The sequence below is a fragment of the Loxodonta africana genome, chromosome 12 (genome assembly GCF_030014295.1).
Source record: "Loxodonta africana isolate mLoxAfr1 chromosome 12, mLoxAfr1.hap2, whole genome shotgun sequence".
NCBI classification, from domain to species: Eukaryota; Metazoa; Chordata; class Mammalia; order Proboscidea; family Elephantidae; genus Loxodonta; species Loxodonta africana.
The window spans coordinates 65,981,528-65,987,527 of NC_087353.1; the positions used below are offsets into that span (position 1 = coordinate 65,981,528).

Sequence of the window (6,000 nt, forward strand, 5' to 3'; positions counted from 1 at the left end):
ATAAAGTCTGTAGTCTAGCTAACAGTATGGTACCACGTCAGATTCCTGGCTTTGTTACTGTATTAGTTACATAAGATGTCACGAGGCGGGGGGGAAGCTGGGTGAAGAGTTCACAGGATTCTATGTACTACTTTTGTAATTTCCTGTGAATCTCTAATTTCAAAATAGATCAAAAAAGATTGTTTATACAAATGGGCATGCTAATATGTTCTGCACCTTATTTTTCTCATGTAGTAGCTAATCTTAGAGGTCATTCCATATAAAGCTGGTTTTAATAGTCACCTAGTATGTTCCACAGTATGGCCATTACCCTCTATTTCTCTCACACTCCACCACCAATCCATCCACTGACAAGGCCCATTAGCGATACCGTTGAAATATCCTAACCTCTCTGCTGTTCCCCAGCCTGAGGCCCACCATCATCTCACCATCACGGGGACAGCTGCAATACCTCCTTCCCCTGCCTCTGCTACCACCTCCCCATCTTCTTCACAGCTCCCACCCCATCCCCTGCACACACTAAACTAATAGGAACAATCTTTTAAAAACACAAATTGGTTACTGCACCTCTCCTTAATATTCTTCAATGGCTTCCCAATGCACTTAGAAAAATATCTAGGCTCCTTACAGTGACCTACCCGATGGGGAAGGACTACCTTCCCAACTTTTTCACAGCCTCCCCAGGTTCACTTACTCCAGTTACTCTGGTGTCTGTGGGTTCTCAGCATGAGTCAAGGACTTGTCATTCTGCATCTTAAGTGAGAACTGTACCTAGAGGAGGACAAGCACCTGTCTAAGGGGGCCCTGGCTGGACTGTGAAAGTACAGCTCCACTTGGGAGGAATAGAATAAGTGGGTACACACGTACATGTGCACACACAAGCACATACACGTTCAAGGGACATCATTTAAAACAGCTCAGATGAAGCAGAGAATTTCCACAGCAATGCTGTGGCATAGGGAGTTAAGGTCCCACTCCAAGGAAAATCTTTATACCTATGACCTGATATGTCATTGTTGTTAGCTGCCATGGAGTTGATTCTGACTCACGGTGACCCCACAGTGTCGGAACAGAGCTGTACTACATAGGGTCTTCAGTGGCTGATTTTTTGGAATTAGGTCATCAGGCCTCTCTTCTAAGACACCTCTAGATGGATTCAAATTGCTAACCTCTCAGTTAGCAACTGAGCATTTAATCATTTGCGCCATCCAGGGACTCTGCCTGGCACATGCTGTTGTGTTTTTGTTAGCTGCCAGTTAGTTAATCCCAACTCATGGTAGCCCCACGTGTGCAGAGCAGAACTGCTCCAGAGGGTTTTCAAGGCTGTGACCGTTTGGAAACATTGCCAGGCCTTTTTTCTGAGGCACCTCTGGGTGGGTTCCAACTGCCAGCCTTTCCACTAGGAGTAGAGTGCTTAGCCACCTGCGCCACTAAATTAGATTCCTAACAAGCTCAAGGCACTTAACCTTTTGTGCCACCCAGGGACTTACAAAAAGGACTACCACAGGGCTGGGCAAAGTGCCCCAAGGAATGCGGCACAGCTTGTATTTTTGCCTAAAAAGGTATCCTCAAATTCCAAAAGAAAAATTATAATTACCACTCTAGGTTAAATTCTACCCTTGGACTCAAGTCTCTCCCTGTGATGGCTTTAAAACAAACGAAAACAAGTTAAGGCAACATTATTTTCAACCTCGCAATATGTTCGCTTAAAATGGCAACACTTGCAAAAGCACAAAGCTCCCAGGACACAGTGCAAGGTAACCCTCAAAAGACCACAAGTCTGTGCAGTGAAATATTAGGGATGCTCCACTATATTCTTGCAACAGCAAAGATCTTACTGGGTTACCTTAAGAGACAGTTTTTCCCCTCTATTGAAAATGAAAGCTTCGTGATAGAGGGTGTACTAAGCAACAGCAGGAAGGCAAGTACATATTTTGCTGTTTTTTTCCCAACAGGGACTATTCACCTTGAAATCGCTATGTTAGATCTCAGATTCTATCAGCTACGACACCTGCCCAGTGCTCCTAAAGCGCCTAGTGCTGTTTCACATGTTTCATACGGGACATCTCATCTGATACACAATAGGAGGATTCAACAAGAAAGATATGCAGTCTTCAGGGTGGAATAATTTGCCCAGGTCACCCAGGTCAGTGCCAGGACTACTCGTGAGATCTTCCGTCCCTGTGCCAGGGTGCACACCTGACCCCACAGAGGCTCTGCTGAGCCCAGTGCACCCTTCTAACTGAAAGTGCCATATCAACATTCTGCTCCAAATTCACGTATTTTAATAAAACACAAAGGTTCCATTTCTCTGTGCCTCTCTGGTCCTGTCACACCACCCCAACTCAGACACTCTGCTTGTGCACTGCCCAAGAGGAATATAATGGGATCGAGATAATTTTCAATTTTCTAATCACATTAAAAAAAGGAAAAGGAAACTGATAAAATTAACTGTAATGTTACATTTTATTTAACCCAGTATGCTCCTGAGGCTTCACGAAGTATAAGAATAAACCTAATACTAACTAATTAAACAAGAAATTGGTAACCACATAAGAAAATTTCTTGTTGGGACAAAAACTGGTAAGAATACAACACCTCATGTCTTTACATCAGAGAAAATGGCCTCACTTAATAAGCCTCTTTTTTTTTTTTTTGGTGAATTAAATGTGTTATCACCCCCGCCCCCCCCCAAAAAAACCACTACTGTTGACTCTGACTCATAGCGACCCTGTAAGACAGAGTAGAACTGCCCCATAGAGTTTCCAAGGAGCGCCTGGCGGATTTGAACTGCTGACCTCTTGGTTAGCAGCTGTAGCACTTAACCACTATGCCACCAGGGTTTCCTGGTTATCACTAGCATTAATAAAAATCTCCCCTCTGAATTAGCAATATTTTAATATCCCTTCTCCACTGTAAGTATCATCTAAAGTTTCTTGCTGATTTATAAACACCTCACACTTTAGAGAAAATAAATTTCACTTCTAATGCCAAGATTCTGCAGAAAAAGTATTTCTCTCTCACACACATACACAAGTTCATCATCTAAAACACCAAAGTTTCCTCACGTCATATCGTCCGTAGAAAGCCATTCTAGATTATCCGTGGCAACAGCGAGTAGGCATCTGCTTTTGTTTCTATCTCATCCTTTATTGAAATGCTCAAAACTTTCCAAGAGGCACTGTCACCCTTCCTAGAGCTGAGATTCTATCATAATTGTTTCTCTCCCCCTTAGAACATCGATTTAACCCACCCACCCAAACTGGAAGATTTTAAAATCAATCAAAATTAAGGCAGATGGGACAATAAGGTTGACACCCACCATCCTAACTGGGAAAAAAACGGACAGAATCTGGGGAAGGAGAAAAGGGTGTAGGGTTGGGGTATGACGTGGCCCCATCCAAAAGTCACAGTAATGTAAGGCGGGTGTTCTTCAGTTCATTTAGGTAGCAGAGGCCCTAAAAGTCAACGTGCTCTCTGTAGGACACACACACACACACAAAAGTCAACAACATCCAGCCTGCAATAACTCATGATTTGACTCTGAGCTGAACCTCAGAAAAAACTTCTCAAGAGTGAAAATTATGTCCATTAACTTGAATTACTCCGCAAATGAGGGCAAGACCCCTCCTGTGCAATTGAGCTCAACAGCTCAGTTCAGCTGAAGGGACAGAAGAAGCAGAGGGTTCCTTGAGAGCCTTAGAGGGAGGCCACAAACCATCAGAGAAGCAGGAAAAGATAAGCAGATAACATAGGCTCCCAGCCACCTCCCTCACTCAGAGGCTCTAGTTGTGCACCGTCCAAAAGAAATATAAAACCAAAACCCATTGCTCTTGAGTCGACTCCTACTCATAACAACTCTATAGTCCAAATTAGAACTGCCCCGTAGGGTCTCCAAGGCTGTACGCTTTACAGAAGCAGACTGCTGAGTTGAACAGCTGACCTTTTTGGTTAGCAGCTGAGAGCTTAACCACTGAGCACCCAGGGCTCCTTTCGAGAGAAATACAATGGGAACTACACGGGTAATTTTAAATAGTCTAACAGCCGCACTTAAAAAAAAAAGGATAACTGTAAGATTAATTATAATACATTTTATTTGACCCAACAGGTCCAAAATATTATCATTTCAACAGTTAGTATAAAAATTATAAGTGCTCCAAAGCAGTGAAACTATTCTATATGATACTGTAATGGTGGACACATGACATCTCTGCGTTTGTCAAAATCCACAGGACCATACAACACAACGAACCTAAAAGTAAACTACCGACAGTAACAACGCATCAACAGTGTTTTCTCTTTGTGACAAATATACTACAGGAATGCAAGATGTCAGTAACAGGAAAAACAGCATGCAGGGGGTATTCTGGGAACTCTGTACTTTCTGCACAATTTTTCTGTAAACACGAAACGGTTCTAAAAAACTGTCTGTTTTTAAAATATACTTTATATTAAGTCTTTAAAATGCGATGTGTGTTTGCACTCTGAGCACGTCACATTTCAAGTGCTCAACAGTTCTATGTGGCCAGTGGCCGCCTTACTCAACAGCGCAGGTCTAGTTCAAACAGATCCTACACGGATACCTTCTTTCATTTCTTAACATCAGAGAAGAGGAAAATTCCCAACTACTGATAAATTCAGCCAATTACGCAGCAGGGGTAACCTCTCAGGCCCAGGCGGCACTTTCCAGCTTGACCGCACCCCTGCGATGACCATTCCCAGAACAGGAAATTTACGCTAATAGGAACTGACAGGTCTTCATTCTTTAAGGGTGGGGAAAAGAAACCTAACCTGGCTGTCCTCGGGTCCACAATCAACACAGGAACTATTCGCCACCCATTCTAGATGAACTCTCGCAAAAAAAAAAAAAAAAAACCAAAAAACAACAAAAAAGGTTGTCCCAAAATAAATGAGCTAACCACTCCGCATCTTTCCCGCCCTAATCTGAAAAACACTTTAAAGTCTCTCGACCACTAGGGCAGACACTATTTTCATGAAGAAAAAAAAAAGTTAAATATGCAGAGAGAAGATATTCTGTCAACGGAAACGCATGCGGGTACTGGGACTGTTATTCTTCGCGCAAGGAAGAAAGAGCATCCCCTTATTTGCACTCCCCGAGGACGCACCCCCTGGGGGAAGCCCCCTGGACACACCCAGACCGGGAGACCCCGGGGGCCCTGCAGGTCCTGCCCATGCAGGGGCCCGCCCACTGCCCTGGGCCGCCGTCGCCGTCCGGCTCGCGGGGCGCCCTGGGCGGGCAGCGGACGCGCGGACGGGGCGGTTTGTCTTTTGTGGTCGAGGCCGACGGGTTCCTGGCCCTCCCCCGCTTCCGGGGTCTCCTCCATGTTGGCGGCCAGGAAGGCGCCCGGGAGGTGTCCGGCCCAGGGAAGGAGACGTCCGGGAGCCGGGGCGGACCGACCGCGGACGGCCGACCTAGGGCGGGGGTCCCAGCGGCGCCCCTCCCCCCGCGTCCGTTAACGGCCCCGCGCGAGAACGAGACAGCGGCGCGCGGGGAGTGCCGGGAGGGGGATGGGCCGCGCGGGGGGCCGGGAGAGAGGCGCGGGGGGTCGGGCGGCGCGCACCTACCTGTGGGGGAGGCCGCGCGGCGGGCGGGCGGCGATGCAGAGCTGAGCGGGCGGCGGAGGCGGCCTGGGCGCTCGCTCGCTCGCAGCTTTCCCCCCGCGACCCGCGGCGGCGATTCTGCCGCGCCCGCCGCGGCGCCCTCTGGTGGCCGGAGGCCGCGCCAGCCGCTCGGGAGGCGCCGCCATTGGCTGCGCCCAGGAGCGTCGGCAGGGGGCGGGAGGCGGGCGGCTGCGGCGCCACGTCGGGCCGAGTGGCGGCGGCGGGAACGCGGGGCCGGGGGCGGCGCGGGGGTGTATGCGGCTCACGGCCCTAAGGCCTAACTGGGCAGCCCCAGAAATAAGCGTGCATTTGCCGACCAGGTGGTCGCCAGTTTCAGCCAATAGGAAGACCAAATATTGCACAGGTCATACTTACACC

General features: G+C 47.9%; 1 protein-coding gene across 1 annotated transcript in view; it reads right to left on the reverse strand.

Annotated features, from left to right (window-relative positions):
* Positions 1–5,687, reverse strand: part of ZC3H7A (zinc finger CCCH-type containing 7A) — a 48,224-nt gene extending 42,537 nt beyond the window's left edge. The window contains exon 1 of the mRNA XM_003417718.4: positions 5,587–5,687. The gene's annotated coding sequence lies outside the window, so the exon portion shown is untranslated. The remainder of the gene's footprint in view (positions 1–5,586) is intronic.
* Positions 5,688–6,000: the final 313 nt, after the last annotated feature.